Raw genomic sequence first — 22580 nt, 5'->3', positions numbered from 1 at the left:
TTCTATAAAATATCTGAAATATTTGCTCGTAGGAGAAGTGCAACAGCAACTATGAACACGTAAACAAAACGTTTAGTGCTGTTGACACATACATATATAATTAATCGGAGCAGATCGCAGGCACGTAGCATCGTTTTTGAAAGGGGGGGGGACTCACCCAAAAGGAGGGGGGACAAGTATGCTTTTAACTTCAATTTAACGGCTTATTTCATTATTTTCAATTAAATTTTTTTACTTGGCCCAATAAAATTAAGAAAAAAATTTTGCTATGCAAAAAAGTGTGTGTGTGTGTGTGTGTGTGTCAAAACGCCCATGCTTATCATAACTGTAGAGTAGATATTCAAGATTTTGTTTGTGTGTGTGTGTGTGTGTGTGTGTGTGTGTGTGTGTGTGTGAGAGAGAGAGAGAGAGAGAGAGAGAGAGAGAGAGAGAGAGGGGTTTTTATTCCACCTTGGATCTGAATCGCTGGTATATTATGTTCACATCCGGGACTGCTTTGACGCTAGTCCTTTATATCAACTCTTCCGGTGCGTTATACATGCAACGTTCTTTCTTTTTGACACGTTTTATAACACCCCAGCAATCCTGGAAGTCCTTATATCATTTGGAAAACTGACATTTACTTTGCTTACCAAGTATACATGTAGACTAATTGACAAAAGATGACAATAATTATAAAATATTGTGTCATCTATTGCCCTTATTGATTTTGGAATGATTTTAAAATTATATAATTTCATGAAATCTTAGATTATAAAAGAGCAATTCGCTGAGAATGATTCAATTAATTCCAAAGGTATTCCTATAAATATTTTAGAAATACAATTTGAAAACAATCAAAGCAAATTTTTATATTTGACTAGATTTATAAAGAAGGTCTAGAACAATCTCAGATAGAATGTTGAAAACAGAACCCGGTGGTTTGGGGTGAAAGTACAAAAACAGCAATGATTCTATTTGTTCAGTTTTATAATTGTAAATAAAGAAAAAATCAATGTTATTTTTTTACCTTTGAATATAGAATTCAAACTACTCCTTGTTGGCAAATAGTATAATAAAAAACTATACAGTAGGTTGTTTGGTTCTTTTTTCTCAAAGTTCGAAATCCGTCGGCATTATTTTTCTAATTGCCCGTTATTTGGGCGCCTCTCATCTTTGATGATATATTTTACGATAAAAATGATCAAATAACAACAAAACAAGTACTTAAACGTTTAAATTGTTAGCTTTGCGTCAAGATCGCTATATTGATAATGTGAAAAGTAACAGAACATCAAAAAATATGTTAATAAATAAAAACTTCATATGGAAGGCCCACCCAAATGCTCGATTCACATATGATGAACACATCAACATGTCAGCGATCTTTGACAGACAGTACCTATATAGTTGGCACTTTAAAGTCGATAACATTGGCCGCTAGAAGTTGCTCTCCAAGATCATCGTGCTGGGAATACTAATCACGCTTCCCTCTCCGCTCAACAGATGTTTCAACATGTATGTTTTAGTAATTGATGTTCGGTGTGAGCGAATCGATAAATTTTATTACAGGTTCACGGCTTTTGATGTTAGAAGGAAGACGTACCTTTAATCAGTCAGATTGGACCACGCCCGGGGAGTTGGGACCAGTAGCAGGACCGTGGCTCATTATTTTTGGCAATATTCAATAATTGCAGGAAGTGCAGAAGATAAAATACTCATGTCTTTTAGTTTATAACGTTTATAGATTTTGATTTCAATGCTTAAAGTTGAAGGAAGTACAATGAACACATAAATCATACTTTGGCGCTTTTCGTCATCATTTCAAAATATTAAAATGTTCAGCTACATCAAAGATTCTTAACTTGTGAAGTTGTCGATTCATAATCTCTTGAAGTCTTAATTATTTTATTTTTTGTTGCCTTGCAGATTGAACTTTTTTCTCAGCCAAAATTACTTATTCCATACTCATATTGAAATGCAACAAAAAATATACAATGAGATCCACGTTGAATACCTGATCTTATCTCTTATAGATAAAGCAACATTCTGTTAAAACCACCTCCATAAGTTTTAAATATGTAAGATAAAATGGAAGAATGAAATGGCATTTATAGACAGAGGAGAAAATTAAATGCAAAGAGAGAGAGAGAGAGAGAGAGAGAGAGAGAGAGAGAGAGAGAGAGAGAGAGAGAGAGAGAGAGAGATTTAATCTTTAAATGTTACTTATGGACATTGTACATTCTAAATAGTAACTGCTTATATCTAATATTTGAAATATTAAATAACTACAAACGTTGAGAAATTCAATTTTTTGGATAATTTAGAGGGAGATAATTTATAAGATTTTACGTTACGAGTAATACCATCAAGTTAAACATTTTTTTTTACATCCTATAGTTGAAATGAATGTTAATTTTATTTTCTGTAGAGATATTTGAAGAACTCACTTGTTATTATTATTTTTTTAATTATCTCTGTAAATATGTATTTCTACAGTATGCAATGAAACAGATAGTGTGTTTAAAAAAGTAAATATAATTGAGAGTAATTAATTCCATTTTTCAAAGATGTAATTTAGTCTGTTTTTAATTACAAATAATTGAATGAATATAAAAACATTCCAATAAAATGTCATGTATTTTTAATTACATTTTATTATATAATTACCCTTTTCCAAAAGTTAAAAAAGGTGTCTTATAATGATGCTTAGTTTGCATACCCGTTGACCTTGCATTCTATTTGTGCAATAATTAAGAGTCTAGGAGTCTCATAATGATTACCTATTGTTTATACAGATTGACACACTGCCTAGGACAATAAGCTAAGATCTTATTTTATTTAGGAGTGACCCCCCCCCCCCCCCACACACACACACCAAAGGACAAAAAATAATTATAAATGGCCCTGATAGAAAAGAAAAAAAACATGGACTAAATAAAACTACAGTAACATTTGTCAAAGTAATTGAGTGTAATTTATTGCATTTGAAAAACTCAATGTAATTGTAATTGCTAGTTATTCATTTGACAAAATCGACAATGTATATAATATATGTAATTACATTTGAGAGTAACTGATCCCAACCCTGCAATAAAATTTGAAAAAAAACTTATTGTAAGGTCTTTATATGAAGAAGTTTCACGATTCTTCTTCATATGACCATCAACAATGTAATCATTTAATTAGCAGATTCATTGGGGTCAATCGTTTAGGGGGTCTGGGCGGTTAATAAATTGGCTATCATATCTACCTTAAATTATTAAGCTGTGATCAATAATTTATTAAAGGAAAATCTTTAATAAGAGTTCTTCTCATTAAAGGGATCAATAAATTTTGAATTGTTTTCTATACCTGTATTCAGAGTTCTTCTCATTAAAGAGATCAATACAGTCTAAAAATGGCCACGACCATCGAGCCCTCTTTGTGGACGTTTGCAACAGTGCTTTTGTGAGACCATTATTACTTTTGGGGGTAGCTTATTACGTATATTTTACAGCTACACGACTCAATAAACTCTTTCATATCAATACAATGTTGTAAGTTTCTTTTTCTATCTACATGGCGGCAATGATCTGCAATTTTATTTTTTACTGTCAACCATATAGTAAATACAAACAAATAACACGTCAACGATGAAAAATCAAATTTTTCTTCTTTTAACCATCGATTACAACATTTGATTTTAAGTTTTAGCTTCGTTCTATATGGAAAAAATGCGCATGTACAGCTCAGGAAATCTTACCTTAATCTTTTCGTGCATTTCGTTTATAAATTCTGATTTGTCAATTAAGTTCAATGATTATAGGTCATTAAGCTACTGTCAGCCTAATGATTCGTTATTAAGTTTAACTGATAATTCAAAAGATGGGGGAACGAGATTGGTTAATTTTTGGTTACTGAATACATTAATTTGAACAAATTGATTTACTGTCTACCATATTGTATGTCACCAATAAATCAAACGAATGCCGATCTTTGCAGTCACAGTGTTCAAAGAAATCAACCAATGATTGTTACATGTACATGATAGAATATCACTATGTATTAATTTACCATACTGCGTTGTGTTTTCTCATATTTAGTACCATGTATACAATGTTTACAAGAGCCTGAACTGGTAATAATTGCAATGTTTTTTGGTCGCACTTGATGTCAGTGTCATTATGCCAATCTAGAGGACATCGTGAGTGATGGATTTAGTGTAACTTCCGCCAATGGTTCTGCTACCATACTTCTCAACTAAAACTAAAACTATTTCTTATAATGTTTAAAACGATCAAAGGTCAAATGAATTTTATAATGACTTTTATATAACACCATTGTCGAATGAGATCAAAGATTTAGATGTATATCAAATCATATTGGACGATTCTGTATTTATAAAAAAAAACCCAACCCCCAACCCCCCTAACCCCCCCCCCCCCTCCAACCCAACAAAATAAACAAATAAACAAACTGGTAGCATGTCAAAGGTATTAATTCACCGTTTTCTTCTGTGATGAGAGGTACCCCTTGGATTAATCGATACAATCTAAGACGTACATGCCAAATTGAGGTTTTTTTTTTAAAATAATGATAATTACCTCTACTCATATGGCGAAAAAAAACCCCAGTAACAGGAATGAGAAATCGCCAATTATACGTACAATCCCCGCTTTTAAGTGCCACCATTTACTTTCAAATAATAGTGTTCAAATAACTAAAAAAACCTACTTTGTATGCCATTCATGATCGAAAAATCCCACAGAATTTTACATTTATATCAAATTTTTTTATTCTTGATTTTGAATAAATAACAAATGATGAAATGATTTGTAAGTAAAAAAAAAATGAAATGTGGATAAGATTTTCCTATTTTTCCTTCCATTGAATATTATGAACAATAAAGTATAATTTTAAATTAATTCCGAGTTTCCTCTATCTATTTATTGAATTAATTAAAAATTTCAAACACTGACTAATAGGAATTCTAAATCACTGATTGTCTTAAATTAAATATATTGTCTATATTTTGTTGTTATTGAAACTTTGTGAGACCAATCACTGATCAAATATTTAAAATATGCTATTTTGTATCGATTTTGTGCGTGTGTTTTTATCCTATTGTGTGTCAATTTGTCATACGAAACCGTACATGAATTTATACACACACACAAAAGATGCAAAATGACAGAAAATACATAGAATTATATTGCTTCAATGGAATAATATTCGTATAAAAGAAAAGGAAAATATATTCTTGATTTCCTCTGTTTCAAAGAACTTCGTAAAAATTGGTTTTGGAAACTCAAACCCTGGAGAAAGGTTCTTCTAAAACAAACAATTTGTGGACATTTTATTCTTTTATTGCGCAATATCACTTAGTAATTTTAAAATATGTGTCGTAAATAGTAAGGATGTATCAAAATCTAATAAATATTGCAATGTAAACAATTATAGACTTTGATCAAAACGGATTTGAAAAGAAATTGAGAAAAATATCATCTCAAGGGTAAAGTTAACTCGGGGTTTGAAATTTCAAAAATTAATTTTACAAAGTTCAATATCTGATGTCAATAATTGTTTTAACACAAAATATCAACATTATAAACAGTTATCAATTTTGATGTCTTTTGTATATTTGAGGAAGATATGCTCTGACCAAGGTATATTAAAATTGAAGCAGAGGTATTTCGGTCAATTTGTTTAAAACAAAATTCGCTTAAAACTTTTAAAACAACAAACATTTAATCGAAAAGCTATAAGTATCATTTATGTATCTGAAAAATAAAATAAAATGAAATAAAAGGCGTAACAAGACCTTGGACTTTCAGTAGGGCGTAGCTATCTTTTCTTTCGGTCAAAACAAATTAAAAATGACGCGGTTTCAAGCGAAATATGCATCGATTGCGTAGTCTTATCTCAAAAGCCAGACAATTCTTGTTGATTTTACAGAGCTATGGTCGAGTGGCTAGCAATGATATAGACAGGCCTACGTCACATTGCTGTTTGACACAACTACCCAAAGTCCAAGCTCGTGTTTAAATGGTTCTAATATCCCGCCTTTAAGTCTTTTAATGTGGCGTCATAACGCCTCTATTCGGGTTATTACGCCTTTTGTAAAGGCTGTATAATGTTTTTTTTTTTTAGAGAGGCGTTATCACGACTTTTGAAAAGGCAATATAATGCCTTTATTTGCGTTATATAGGCTTTTCGCGTTATAACGCCTTTTAAAAAGGCGATGTTACGCCTTTTTGCGTTATAATTACACATTTTATTTGATTTGTCTTTTACATAAATAATACTAATAGGCTTTTGTAATTATGTGTAATGTCGCTTCATTTTAGATCTTTTTTGGTTTTATTATTAGTTTGTTGTATAATTTCAGACTACTGTCTGACACGCTATAGGAAAAAAAACCCATTTAAATTAAATTCCAGAAAACAAAATTTTGATAATTGACCCTATATAATTTTAATTCTATTAGAATAGGCAACGTTTAATTATTTGTAATAATTTGAAGATAAAGAAAATCTTTGTTTGGGTAGGCAATTTTGACGGATTTTTCAATAAATTTTTATAGGTCACTAGCATGATATGAAAAGAAGGTCATTGACCTATTTTTGGGAAAGTGAAAAAATAGTACTAATTTCGTAGGACTTCAATGCATCCTTATTTGAAAATTAATACCATCTTATCTATAACTCTGTGATTATCTAGGTCTCTTAGAACAAGGACATTCCCATAAAAATGTGTTGATTTAAATGAACGAATGTCGATCAATATATTCCAAAACGTTTTGCTAAATTAAACTGTAATAAAAAAACCTATGTTGACGCTATCTTTTAATGCTATAACATCAGAAATGTCGAACGCATTACCAAAGTAAATTACAATGTCAATAATTATTACAATTAATTAACAATTCCTGCCCTTTTTTCACTTGACACGTTTTTATTTCTATAGGATAAAGAGTTTCTATTTAGAACATTTCTGCGCATAAATCGTGTAACATTGTTTATTAGTGGAAGGTGTTTAGGATGGATACATATAGATTTTTTAGACAAAGTTTGTTTTAAATAATTTAATTGAAGGTAAGTTTATATTACATCTTTAAATTATCCAAATTAGTGTCGTAAAAACAAAAACAAAATAATTTTTACATGTGCAAAAAGGTAAATTAATTGATGTTTTCTTAATTTAGAAATTGCAAAAATGCATGATAATAACGAACATAATATATCTTTAACTACATACTTTATTCAAAGTGGCACTATAGTTTTAATAAATTGAAAACTTCTTAGAAAACCTAATAGATTTAAAAAAAATATGGTTGTTTATGAATAGCATTAATGCTTTTTTTACGCACTCCTCATATTTATAATATTTATAAATTATTAAAATTGATTGTATTGTAACTACTTTCTGATGTGTTTATTCACTTCTTATTTGTTTCAAAAGGCATTGCAAATATTGCTGATATTATAAATGAAAATAACACTGTTCTAAACAGTATACTTGTTGAATAGGATGGCTTTAAATGAGATTGTTCTTAGTCCGAATTCAAATTAGAGTTAAGATTTTCTGTTGTAATCGATATAAAAATGAAACGATATGTTTAAAAAAGATACGCATCCTATAAAGTAAAAAATATAAATATTTCCATGCACCATTCAGATATGAAAGGAACGAGTTGTAGTGAAGAATAATATTGGGAAGAATATATTCAAATAGTAGCAATGTCCTTACAGCATCATTGCGTATGCTCAAACACACACTTTGTCGCGATGCATTAATAAAAATATATCTGTCCTTTATCCGACCTGTTTTAGAATATGGCGATGTTATTTGGGACAACTGCAATGACAGGGAATCAGATCTTTTAGAAGATGTTCAAATCACAGCAGCTAGAATTATCACAGGCTTAAGAATCAGTTCCTCTAGAACAAAGTTGTATTATGAATTGGGATGGGATATGTTATCAGAAAGAAGAAAAGTGCACAAGTTAATTTTGTTTTATAAGATGGTAAACCACATGGTACCTACTTACCTTGAAAATCTTTTAGAACCATGTATTCCACCCATAACCCCATATCCTTTAAGAAATCATGATGAATCTACTTACACTATCCCTCAAGCCAGAACAACATCTTATTTAAAAAGTTTCATACCATCTACAGTTAAGCTATGGAATGATCTTCCACTAGCTATTAGAAGTCTTCCAAAGTTGGCTTGCTTTTCAAATGCTATTAAGAAATATTTTTTTAAGACTCCAACAAAACTTTTTAATTTAGGGAATCGGAGGGAAAACATTATACATTGTCAACTAAGAAATAATGCTAGCAATTTAAATGCTGACTTATTTTGTGATTTTATTCGAGAAAATTCTGTTTGTGATTATTGTGGTTTTCATACTGAAAATGCAAATCATTTTTTCTTTGAGTGCCCAAAATATAATGATGAAAGAAATTGTTTCTTTCATCAAATATCTATGTTAAATCTCCAAAAACCAATTACCTTAGATCTATTACTGTATGGAGATAATGATGTTTCATATGATGAAAATGTTAAATTGTTCAAGCTTGTACATGAATACATTAAAAAATCCAGAAGATTTGTGTAAAGAAAATAATGTAATTAACACATATACTGAAAATGTAAACAAAATTATGCATATACCTATATTTATATATATATGCTGTAACCTTATTGACAAAACTTGATGATTCTGTTCTACTTTTGTTATAACCGGTTTTGTCAATTTCATCTTTTTTTTCCCCTCTTTTTTTCTTTTGTTCACTTTGTTACACAAAAAAATCATGTATTCTTAATTGTATCATTTAACTCCACAATTCTTGTATTTTATACATATGACTACCTTGTACCTGGTGGAGAAGGCTTAAATAGGCTTTGCCTGCTGCCCAATCCTATTATGTAAATATTATTTTGCATAATAAAATATGTTCAAATCACAAATCAGCATCATAGGGCCTAAGGTAATGTCTATTGGTATATAACAATTTCGATTACATTTATTTAAAGATCGTTTTGATCAAATAAGGACAAGATGTTCTGGTTTAATTTATTCATTGACAATGTTGTATAAAATCTAATAAAACATAGAAGCTCATATTTGGCATTAAATTTAGCTATATCACGGTTATTAAAATGCACAAGGACAAATTGTTATTTGCTAAGAATGTAAAAGTTGTGTAAGAAATCTTTTTTCTATGTGACCGCAAAATCAATAGATTTATGATAAAATGTCGTTCTTATGATTGTTTGTGTTAAATCATTTTAAAGGAACCATTCAAGATAAATAGGTCTTTGAAATCATTTGACAAATCGCGTTTGAGTTGAACTCTAATAATGATTACACTACCTTTGCATAAATTATCGACTGCCGTATGAATTTTAAAGGTTATACAGAACCTTGCAAATGGTGTAATATTTTCAGTTTTTAGAGGTTACATTTTTTGTATTTTCTTACTTAATCTTACATAGGTTATTATTTTACATGAATCTGCAACCACTTGGAGCTTATTCAGAATTAACAAAACAACGCCAATAGAACATAACAATGAAAATCCAAATTTGAATGAAACCTTTTCCTTCTATATTTTATATTGTGGTTTTTAAAGATCATTTACAATACAATGGATGTGCTTACAACATGATTATTAATGAATGATAAGGTAAATTCTTCGAATTTAATAACTTTTAATTTGAACACAAATTAGTTTTATTGATTGCCCGAAAGGTGTTATCAAATTTCTTCACTGCCCTAAAAACGTAGCATTTAGCAAATAAATATTCAGATGAACGATAAAATTCCAATTTAATTTATTTAATACTAAAACTAACCTATTTATTGTGAGTGACAGTGTGCTGAATGGCCAATATTGCAGATATTGTATGAAAGGACGATCTAAGATCTAAATTCAATATTCATAACTTTTGTCAAATTATTTTAAATTTATTGTCAATAAAATCTAATCTATTTAATGTTTATTAGACATGTTAATTCGTTGAAACAGCAGTTTCTGTGGCATGTGACATAATCCACATTTTGTGAACTCGTAGAACAAAAAATAAATTTCTTTTTAATAGTAGAAAGACACCAAAAGATAAAATTTTGCATGAAAAATTCCTATACAATAGTTAATTTTAACACTCGAACATCTATATCTCAAAAGTGTGCACAATTTTTAACTGAGTATTGATAAATTGCTTATAATATAGGTCGGAAAAATAAGAAACAATTTGTATTTCAAATTTGACATTTCCCATTTTTTGTAACGATAGCAGTTCCCAGTTCCATAGATATATGATTGCAATTGTAAGTTTCTCTTAATAAAAATGAAAGAAAATATAATAAAATATACCTATTATCAGTTGTTTTCTGAATTTAATGTTGCATATTACTACTTTTAAGTGTAAATCTAAGTTTCGCTTTAAACATTTGTCATTGACTGTTTTACAATTTACGAATGAGGTTCTAATGATTTGCCTACAAAGTCCAAAATTCTTCATTGCTGTACTCCTTTTCCCATCCTCTCTTTGAAAATGTCGCGTTTCCTCAATTTGACATAAGCTACACCAAGCGGTTGATAGTGTGACTTTTCATGTCTTCAACGCTTTTTTGCTGCATTTTATTCTTTAGTGTAAACTTTACGCAGTTATATTTCTGCGTATGTATCGTGCATTTTGAAAAATATTAGGATTTTAATTAAAAAGTATGAGAAATTTCATCATATTGTGTCTTTTGAAAAATATAAGGATTTAAATTTTTAAAAGTAAACTTCATCTTATTCAAAAGTTATATTCCAGACATGCGTAGATAAATTATATTATTTTAAAGTGCCAGTTTGATTCGTTTGCATTCTTTATTCCGGCTAATCACAGATTATTTGATCTCATAATGCAAACGGTAGATCCAAAAACATTGTCTTTACCTAAAATGATTTCCCGAAACATAGAAGAATTTAAGAACAAAAGACTTTATTCTTTATTATAAGTACATTAAACCTCGGGCGCACGACACATAATAAATATTTTCATTTGGTTGTAAATATTGTCTTATTGGCAATCTATCATGAAAATTTATTAATATTGTGATAATGGAACGAGATCAGAAGCCAGATCTGTCATTTAATTTGCTGCATAAAACTAGTTTGGCGTATACAGACGTGTCGCTATTGTTTTTTGTGAACTGTGGATCTGCGTGATCCAGACTTCATATTGGAGACGGAAGGCCTAGCATTCGAGTATTGACATTCTTCAGCCAGAATCGCTTGTTTAATATTCACTGAATACTTTTTGAACTATCATATCTCCAAGTACTTAATGCTTTAAACTTTAGTTAATGTATTTAACAATCACTTGCTTTTTAAAGACCTTCGATTTAGATTGATTTATTGCCGAAAAAGATTTGCATAGAAATTTTCCAAAACAAAAAAGTGTGCAGATTTCACATCTTGATGGCTTAGATTAATTATGAGCAAGAATAAAATCTTTGTTGGCATTACACGACGAAAGTTTTTAAAACCAATAAAGTAGATAGAGTGTTTTTTTTTCTTTCAAATTTTTTTTTTATGATAAATTCCTGAAACATATTTACAAAAGCGACTATATCATATTACGTTCAGTCTTAAGAAAAAAAAGTAATTTAACTAGTTTATCACAAAGAAAATAGCGAAAAAACAAAGTATCTAACTGCAAACACCACAACTGCGTAAATAACAAATAACGAAAATAAATTATCATATATTGACAAATTAGACATTGAGAAAGTGTCAAATTATTGTCAACCTTAGAAGGAAAAACCAATCTTAATATGCGTAAGCTTTGAACTTCATCGTTAAAATATGTACAAATATAAACAACGTACTGATAAAGTTCTTGCAGATATTAATTTAGCAAATATTTTCAAAATATTTCAAAGTACTATCTTTTGATGATGTACTTAGATCTCTTCATTTGATATTTTTACTTAAATCGTATGTTTGGAATTAAATATAAAAAATTCAGGAGAAACAAGTGCATATACCCTCAAAACAACAAACAAGTGCCTTTAAAATCTCTACACCATCTTTATGATAAAATAATTACATTTTAATGAAGTACCGCATGTATGTAAATGCTTATTAGATCTAACACAAAATAGCAAAGTGTGCTTTGATTGCACAAATGTCCTCATAAAGATGAGACATTTCGTAAAAAAGCATATAGTTAATGACCTTCCAGCATGAAGCCCCCATTGTTATGATATATGACTGTCCGGTTTATCCTTGGTGAACGGCGGATTCCGCTAATCGTTCAGGTATTTGACGTTCAGGTGTCATAAACCGTGGATTAAGGAAACACTTTACATGTATTAATGTCACATATGACACCTTAATAATTAAGGAGCAGCGATAATCGCTGGATTTGTGCTGCTAGGTGAGGTAAAGGGATTAATTTCTTTCTTTTGTATGAAATGTTGTATATCTTACCGACTTTGGCCATCTTGATGCATCCTAGTTTGAGTTAGGAGCAATCTAGATTACATTAGGGCTTTGTTTACTCGTTATCCATTAACTGCATGCATACAATTCTAATTGAATAATACTGAGGTTGTAATAAGCAAAATAATAATTAAAAAAACACCCAAGGTATGAAAACCTATCTGCGCAACTTTTCAAAGCATGTCAATGAAAATGTACAATGCTACAGACCTTGCTATTTGGTTTTAAACGATGTAATTCATATTAGTATACAACTATGACAGGAATTTATTATCTTAAACAGAAATTTAATTAATTATCGCGTTAACACAGTTTTAAAGCAAAACGCTGTGAAAACACGTGTTTCTAGTAATTTTAATTATCTGAACGTTTGTTATAGACATACAGATTCAACCTTGAACACCACACAAAATAATTATATAATTATATGCGGCTGGACTCTACCAAACAAACGCCAAATTAGTTTTCTACCGGAAGGAAATTGATTTCAACCTATATAACTTTAGAAAGCAAACATCAGATTGTGTCAAGCCAAAATTAATCACTATATGTTCATAATTAACATACGTTTATGTCTACAGTTCGTGTTGCTATAATCGCATTTAATTACAGTTAAAATTTATTACTATACAAGGTCTTAAATATCTGTCATAAAAGATTCTACGTCTCATCTTCACCTAATTCGAGATGCTATTAAAGCTATGACATTGCTGATATTGTAGTAACATTTTGGTAATTACGCGACTTTAGCTGTCTTGTAACAACGCTGACCTGGATGGACACGTGGTGTATTTTATTGTCTTTTTGGTGAACATTAGGGCACTCAGTTCGCTGGAACATTGAATCTGCAAAACGTCAGCAATAAAAACAGTTCGTAAAATATTAAAGATTTTTGCCACATCTCACTTCCAAAATTGTTAAACAGTTTTAAAAACTTTGAAATTAAAAATACATATTAATAAGTACGATACTCTTTTTTGTCGGGGTTAAACCTCAGTAGAACACTTGAGGAATATTTTACTGAATTATATCATATTGTTAAGATACATTAGTGCCTAAAAGCCTTGTTCAATCACAAGTAAGAAAAAAAAAATTGAATCTTTGATAGTGTATAGTAATATCATCATCTCCACCTTTTTTTAAACCTGAAAATGCTATGATAACAAAAATCAAGTAAATACAAAAAATAATTTATTCTATATCACAGAATTGTTGATATAATCACAGCACAGGAAAACGACAATGCATTCATAGCATCAAATCAATTGAATTTGCAATGAAAATCCAAAAGGTATTCAAGAAATCTTATAGGAATAATCTAGAACTAAAAAAAGTTCTCACTTTTTAAGATTTAACAATACATTGTAATTATAAATACAAAAAGAAAGATTAATTTTGAAAATAAGTCTATTTGTCTATTTGAAAAACGTATCAACAAGCATGTTTTTTTTCATAATTATTGTTGAATTATTGTAACTTTACTGTTCCTCATAAATGACTATTTGATTATTGGTTTAAATATTTTTTAAGATACCAATTTCATGTTGATTTCTAAAAAATAAAGTTCATCAAGGTTGAATTTGGGAAAACTGTCAAAGTTTCAATTCGTGAAACATAATCTTTTTTGGAGTATAGTCCTAATCTTTCCTTGGCATTTAATCATTTTCGTGTAAGACTATAAAATCTAAAATTAATAAATAAATCATCTATCATTTGTAAGTTGCCGTGTGCATTTCCTTCATTTGATCACATGAAGTTTTCAAAAACTTTATGTATATGCTCGTTTATGGCTATTTGTGGTGAGTTGTAACACATTTTACTTTGTAACATGCAGTCCCTCGCCCACTATCGATGTTGCCAGGAGACATGAAGACCACTGTAAACCAAGCAGTTGCCCGCATTGGCTTGGAAGTGACTTTCCAGATTTTGTTCGGTCATTCTATTGAAATATTTCAGATTCCTTCAAATTCCAGCCATGTTCTGTGATTTTTCTCTAAGAGTACTTAGTACATTTGATATTTGAAAATGAATTTAAAAGCGTTGCTTTTTTGCGAAATGACAAACAAAACAAAGCGAAATTATACGCTTATTTAAAAAAACCCGTATACAATCAAATATGAGAAGGATTATGCAAAATTGACAAGTAGAAAAAATAATTCATCACGAAATAAAACAATGACAATCTTTATTACAAGATGCAACATTTTAGTTTGTTTTAAATACTGTAGAGAACCAGCAACTTGTAATCACATTTTTATACACATTTCGTAGACTTTCACATTGGCTGTCGTTTCATGACATTTATTATAAGCTTTATGTCAAATTTTGACAAGAAAGAAAAAATCAAATGATTTTTACTCCACATAGGGTGAATACTAAACACAAAAGTGCCCGCGAACCACTACACGTTATCTGCTGACACGGTGACATAAAAAACGGTTAATGGATATTACTTACTTACCACAAAAAATACGTATGTAAGAGTCCAATAAGTAGCTTACAACTAATTCATTACGTTTTGTTTCGATAAAAGCAATATACTCCTACCATGCACCATACAGCCCAAACTCCAATTTCATGCATAAATCGGATGCAGATGCTAGAAAGCTTTAACAGTTTTCAAAAAATGCAGAGACAACTGATTTTCTTATATGAAAGCAACAAGGACACCCGTCGTTTTTGAAAGTCTCATTTTTCTGACATCTCTACATCTCTGAAGAGGTACAGGAAATACTTCAATGAAAGAAGCACCATTTTTTCCCGGAGTCCCTATAACAGCGCGAGTGGATGTTTTTTTTTTTTCAAAACTAAAAATCAAACTACGGCTTATTTCTGTCAGAACTTTAAGCAAGCGTATAAATAAAAGGATGCTATCGTTATTTCCTGTCATGTATTTGATGAGCAGATAACCTTGACAAATGACGTTTTGGTCAGATCAATGAAACAATAGGTGTCATTATTCTATACTGATAAACCTCCAAGGATTATAAGGAATAGTTAATATGCTCTACCACAGCTGAAACTGTATAATTTAGAGGGACCTTCACATACATTTTAATCAAGGAATACAGTACTGTTGCGTAGGAGGCTATCTGAAAGGTAGCAATGGGAAAAAAATCCTTAACATGTTTTCGCAATATTTGCTCAGGTGTAAAAATGCATGATACAAAATATAATAACGCCTTTGTTTAAAGCTTTCCTTGTGATAAAATTTAAATATTTGTTGTTCTATTACAAAACAGACTAAGTGGTTGTTATTGATATAGTCATGTATGATATGCAATAACTTCCACTTGAATTAGCATAATATATTATTTGTTTATTTGAAAATCATCAGGGCTTTTAATAAACTTAATTGAAGATCCGTGTTTATTAAATGTTAAGAAGGTATAAAATGCTGTCTCTTATTTCTAAGGTATCTGGTGGTTTTTTTTGTTTGTTCACGTGGTAATAAATGTGCTGACTGTTGTGCATTTACAGAACATAATATTTCTATTTCAATTCAAGAAGTTGTCAGCATCTTACTATAAGTGCCATTTAAAAATGCTTTATGTCAGTCTTAAACACTCATACTAGGCATACATGCAATACTGTATTGAAATGAATTATATTCATTTGTTTGACATTTTGACAAGGGTAACATGTGTGCCCAAGATATATCATTTGAATACGAAAAACAAGTTTTAAAAAATTTCCAAAGCAAAGACTACATAATTTATAGTAAAAAGAATGGTTGACCAAGAAGTGTTTAATTTTAAAAAATACTTTAATAATTTTGATCCCTTGAACATATTGGCAAATATATATGTATTAATAATTATGACGAAATTATTCCACTTAAAGTTGTTCTTATAACGTTGGTTTTCATATTTTTTCATTTATTTGTTAATTTGTTGAATCATCTTTATATAAAAAACGAAATACACTTCATAATTAAAACAATTGGTGATTTCTTGCCTATAATAAACCAATCTTGTGAAAATCGAGACTTTGTAACAGGTTCGTGTTATTCAGGACTGCATTCCATTGTAGAAATTGGTGCACTCTTGGATTATAACCTTCAAACCCTTGTTAAAGGAACAATTTTTGTTAAAATTATTACCACCAATTGAAATAACACTAAGAACATTTTAAACAATGCACAGGAAAGAGAAGACGACGAGGAAGGGCTTATTTTGTATCTAATGTTGTTTAAAATGCTTACAATAAAAGATTTTCCCCTAAATTCGAAGTTGTTAAATGCTAAATATATGTATTCAGTGCCCTATATTTTATCACTGTTTTGCTTTTGTTTTTCAGGCACATATATCAAAATAGCAATTAGACTAATGAGATATTTAAAAAATGCAAATGAAACCTTTGTTAATCAAAATGCAAACTTTTATTTTATTTCTCTTAAGAAAGATGTTCTGACATAATAGCATAGAAAAATGTAAAAGCAATCAGAGGAAACGCAAAGAAGCAGTATACACTAATTTTTCTCCAATTCTCTTCAATATTGATAAAGCAAATACATTTAACATTTTCCCCTTGTCATATCTTCTTAATGCATGTAATCAATCGATAAGGACGACATAGGCATCAACGCATTTTTGTATTTAGTTAAATGATCACAAGAAGACAAACGCAAAAAGTTTTAAGCCATTTATTGTAGACACAACTCAACTGTTTTATTTAACTAAACATTTACTAATTACATACTTTCACGTCTTTATTGAAATTTAATTTTCTGGTGATTATAAAAATATGTTACTTAATAATTGAAAGGAATACCCAAGTTATGCACTTTCTCATAATACAATGCTGCCATAAAGCATTGAAGATTTTGTAAAACAAAAATAATGATTAAAAAAGTTCTGGTGATTGAAATAGAGAATATTTCAAAATAACTGAAACAGCAACCGCGCAGCAGTAGCAATTTGAGTTATGGCCCAATAGTTATACATTTTGTACATGCAAGACAGATAATGAGGTATAATTTTTCATAATTGATATTAATGTCATGTGAACTGATGCATGATATGTTAGATATGTGTTCAGGAAACCATGCTTTATAAGTGAAGATACACGAAACTGCAAATAATGAATGAAGATGATAATAAACAATCTTGAATTCTATCGGTTTTTTTGTCAAGTGTGGTCGGCCGGGTTCTTGGAACTTATAATTAATTTGCACTGTGAAGTATACTATGATGTGGCTTTCATAGAAATCAAAAATAGATATTTTTGCATAAAATGACATCATATTGTTCATCATATTCTCACACTCCCGGTTGATTAAATTATTTTTAGATGCTTTCTTTACTGTTTTTGAAGTAATTAATTAAGCTTCTTTACTATACCAACATATATAGCTTTATTATTTAACAATTAATTGCCATACTTTATGTATATTAATCTTATTTTCACTTCTATGTAAGCATATGCGTTTTTGTATAATGAACATATGTATGTCTGCTGAACATTTGGAAAATCCAGTGACATTATCCATAATTATCATTTTGCGTTGTTTAACGAAATACAGATTAAAACTATCATTCGGAGCTGAAGCAAATGTTTGTATTTTTAAAACAATTACAAGCAAATTCATTGAATATACTAATGAACAAAAAATGCATGAGTATAAAAACAGGAATAAAATCAGTTTTCTAAAATAATTTGAAATCGAACAAGGTAAGCACTTTAATTATCGAAGAACTCTTTACATTTTTTAAAATCCATTACGATGCATCAATGATAATGCATTTAAAAGAAAAACGTATGTTGCTGTTTGGAATTTTGACATTTTAATTGTCCAAAGCCTACAATTGTTTTTGGAGCGAGTCTGGGAAATACATCACATAATTTGCTTTCATTAAAAATTCCAAAAACCCTTTTGACAACTGGAAAGCTGTAATAACTATTATAGCAACGACCACGATTCAATCATATTAATACCTACATGTCACGTGTCTGGCGACAAATATTCTTATCGGTGTCAGCCTTTTTTTAAGTATATTTGAAATATGACATATTATGAGAGAGTTCTAGAGTGTGTTGTCTTGTTAGATTAAGGACTCTCTGAAGTTCACAGAAGAAGGCTCACGGGAAACATGCATCTTACATTTGACAAACAAAACAAATAAAAGAAAGACAGCAATATCCAAACTACAAAAAGAAAAAAAAAAGGATAAAGAAAAGACATTGGTGATGCAGAAGTGGACAAACAACTAATAAACTTGTGTAAATGCACTGTTATTAAAAGCCAATTTTTCAGATGTATTCATGACAATATACATATTTATATATATATATATATATATATATATATATATATATATATATATATATATATATATATATATATATATATATTACTATTGCAATTTTGTAACCTCTTCAACAAAATTATAGAAAACAAATAATTTTGTCGTCTAAGTTACTGTTGGCAAAATAGGAGCTTAAGGTACACGGAAACATGGCAGATAAAATCTCTTTATTACTGCAAATCTCATAAAATATGATATGAAAACCAAAAAAAATCTGGTCAACTTGGTATTACAATTAGTACATATTCTATATTTTGAGTTAAAATACTCTTGGTATTTGTAAATGACTAAATAAGTCCATTTTTGTATAATGCTAATTGCATTTCCTATCAATTTCTTCGTAGTTTTGTATTTATTTCTCGATAAACAAAAAAAAAAGGATAATAGGAATTTTAAAAACAAGATATCTATATTGACTTAGTAATTACTCCACTATTTCTTGAGGAAACATGTCGTTGCATTTGTAATACATTTGCATATATATAGCGTATACTAATCGCCCCATTATACCCCTTTCCAAAACTATATCGTTTTTGAAAATTTTTTATAGATCCATATCGTTTTAATTTTTTATTCTTTAAAGATGATTACGAAAAAGTAGTTTAAACTTATTCACTAGTATAGATCGATATCTTTATTATAAAATTGGATCTTGGAGACTCGAATGTAGACTCTTAAATTCGTTGTTTTGCGCATCAAAAGAGTACAATTATGTGCAATACAAGTTAATGTAATCATTGTGTGGCTGACATGCATTTCTTGTTTCATTATAATTTAGAAAATCATCTGATAATCAAAAATCTGACATAAAATTATCTGATAAATTTCGACAAATTATCAAATTTAAGTAAATCTCATGAAAAAAGTATTTGGAAGTGAAAAGTATCGTTTTGAAAGTTGGAAGAGTAATACAGAGAACGATCGTACATTATCAAATGCACATTCACTGCCTATTTTCTATACCTTCTGTCAGGTTTTATTTTCTCCAGTTTGTGAAGCAAAGCAAGGCATAAGAGGCTTATTCCAAACAATCAATCAGATCTTAGAATTAGTTTAAAACCACGTAACATGAAAACTTCATGGATATTTTCGATAGATTATCTTAAACAATATTCAGATTAAAGTATCCCCGCACTTTATTTCAAATGTGCCATTTCTCTTAAATAACAAAAAGATAACAGAATGATGCAGACCTGAAGGATTAAAAAAACCAGGATATGAATGGAAATGTTTTCCATTCTTGAGAACTGAGTATGGTAGATTGTACCACAGAGGAACAAAGTAGGAATAGCCGGAGGTATTAAAAAACAACAAGGGATTTATGAACGGGCTAACCTTCCAAAAGTAAATCTACAATTGTAGATGGAACTCTTCAAGGTGAGCGTAGCGTCTACGCCCTTACACCTCATCTGTATTTCCTGACTGAATGAAAACTGCTTGTCATAAATCACTTTGCACCTTCATCGACGAGAGGGAAAGACAAAACTGAAAACTACGCATGATTAAATGTTCATGAACAATCATTTTTCATAAAGTGGAATAAAACGCAACAAAAATCTTGCTCTATAAGCTGTGGTGATGTCTTTTTATAAATAAAAGTGTTTAAAATAATTAAATTGACCTTTAATTGGCATATTAATGTCAATTCCTTTCATTTTTCTTTGATAAATTGCTTTCTAAAGTTTAATATCTTTGACCCTCTCCAAAAATACAAGTACAATTTGTTATTTTTTAAAGTTGTCACAAAAAGCTAAAAACGTTTTAAATTACTAATATTTGATAGAAACAACCGGTATTTTACTTTCAGATAAGAAATGTTTTGTGTGAATTTAAATTATCTTTTTTTTGAAACTTTTATCATAATATAATAAATGGAAACTTGCATTACAATTATTTTTGTTTTCGTGTTTTTCTTTTTGGGTAAAATATTTAATAGATGATAAAGAACTATCTCATAGTATTTGAATTTCAATTATAGGTATCGGTTAATAATAAAATACTTCAGATTAAGTACAAAAGTACTTATAATAATTATAAATGTACACGGTATTTGAAGGTACTGAATACCGGTATATATTTTAAAGAAGTGATGTAGCAATTTAAAAAAGGCCAAAAGTGAATGAATCATTTCGCTAAAATCATTCATTATCCTAATAGAATTTAAAATCCGTGCATACGTATACGTATAGAACATTTTACTCAGTAAATAGAATAAAACATGAATGCAAATAAAAACATGAATGAAAAAATGACATCATACGCACTACAAACGATTTATCAATTTGTAATGAATAACACACGATTATGAATTCGAGGTGAAAAATGACGGTCCTGACAAATCATGAACGAACCACGCTGAAATCTTTCAATGAAAAATACTACTAGGATCAAGGAACTATATGATGAAATTGTCGTGGTGAATTTATATCAATTAGTAAATTACTAATCAAATATTAAAGAATTAAAGTTAAAGTCAATTGTTGACTCAGTTGGGATGAAATTAAACATGGATAGTTACAATTTCCTGTTAGTGAAGCGGTTTTTTTTCTCTCTCTCCAAAAAACGTAACATTTATCTAAATATGCATTTTTAAAATCTACTCGGACCAATGGAGTGCTATTGAGATTTGAATAAATACCGCGTCCGCCTATACTATGACGTCAACAACAAAGTAACGCCCCTCGTAATCCGACGATAATTAATTTATAAACCCCGATTTCCGTTTTTCTTGAATAATCATAATAAACAATATCACGTCTACTTCTACACAAAATCCTTTAACTGGTCCTTTCATCCTTGTAACCATAATCATTTACCGAAAGATTGACTAATGCGCTACAATTCACTGAAAATTTGAATTATCACGAGTGTTTATTTGCATTTCTAAAATTTCTGTGTTCATTCAAACTTGTTTTTTAACGCCCTGCATGGGAGTTTCTTTTTTTAAATCTTAAATAAACAGTTTTGTTAAGAAAACATGTTCTCCCACTCATCTCTACAATTAAGATTGATGAACAAATAGCCTGTGCGTAAAAAGTGCAAAAAATAAATAAATTAAGATGCATAAATAATCCAGGTTACTAGTATATATAAAAATAAATTTAAGGACGATGCAAAACTAGGTCGGTTCTTTATACTTATTACTGATATTTGCATTTTGGACGACAAAAAGCGCATTGCCATAATGCAAGTCTTACGCGAAAATGTCATAATGAAATATATTAAGGCCACTACGGTATTATACCGTAATACAATGTGAACCTAAGGACACCTCAGACTTATTAAGAAAAAATTATCATTACATAGAATAAGTTTTTCTAACATACGTGATCACGATGAAATTTGTCAATGTATACTTAATTTAATTTTCATCTATTGTGATTGCAAAATACTTTGATAATAACATTGTCGTCTAGAAAAACTTTTTGGAGATTTTTTGCCGGCATAAACGTAATGTGAAGTGGTTGTTTTGATAAAAGTAACAAGTAATAATTCTTTGAATATTATGAGGTAATAATTTTGGTCGGGGCGTGATCCTATAAAGCCTGAGGAGAATAAATAAATAATAATAAACAACAAAGAATCCTCTGCAATTCTCCTGTTAATTGTATGTATCATATGCATTTGAGCCACATGGCTCCTTTGGTCAATAAAAACCACCCTCCGACCGAAATTATCACCTCATTATATTTAAAGAATGATTACTTATGTTTAAATAATGTTTAGCACTTGTACGATTGACGATTAATCATTAGAATATTGACAAATTTATGTGATTTCCAAACCCGTTTGCACACAAACGATA

The sequence above is a fragment of the Crassostrea angulata genome, chromosome 1 (genome assembly GCF_025612915.1).
Source record: "Crassostrea angulata isolate pt1a10 chromosome 1, ASM2561291v2, whole genome shotgun sequence".
Classification (NCBI taxonomy): domain Eukaryota; kingdom Metazoa; phylum Mollusca; class Bivalvia; order Ostreida; family Ostreidae; genus Magallana; species Magallana angulata.
The sequence above is the reverse complement of the archived record's forward strand: the minus strand, read 5'-3'. Positions refer to the sequence as shown.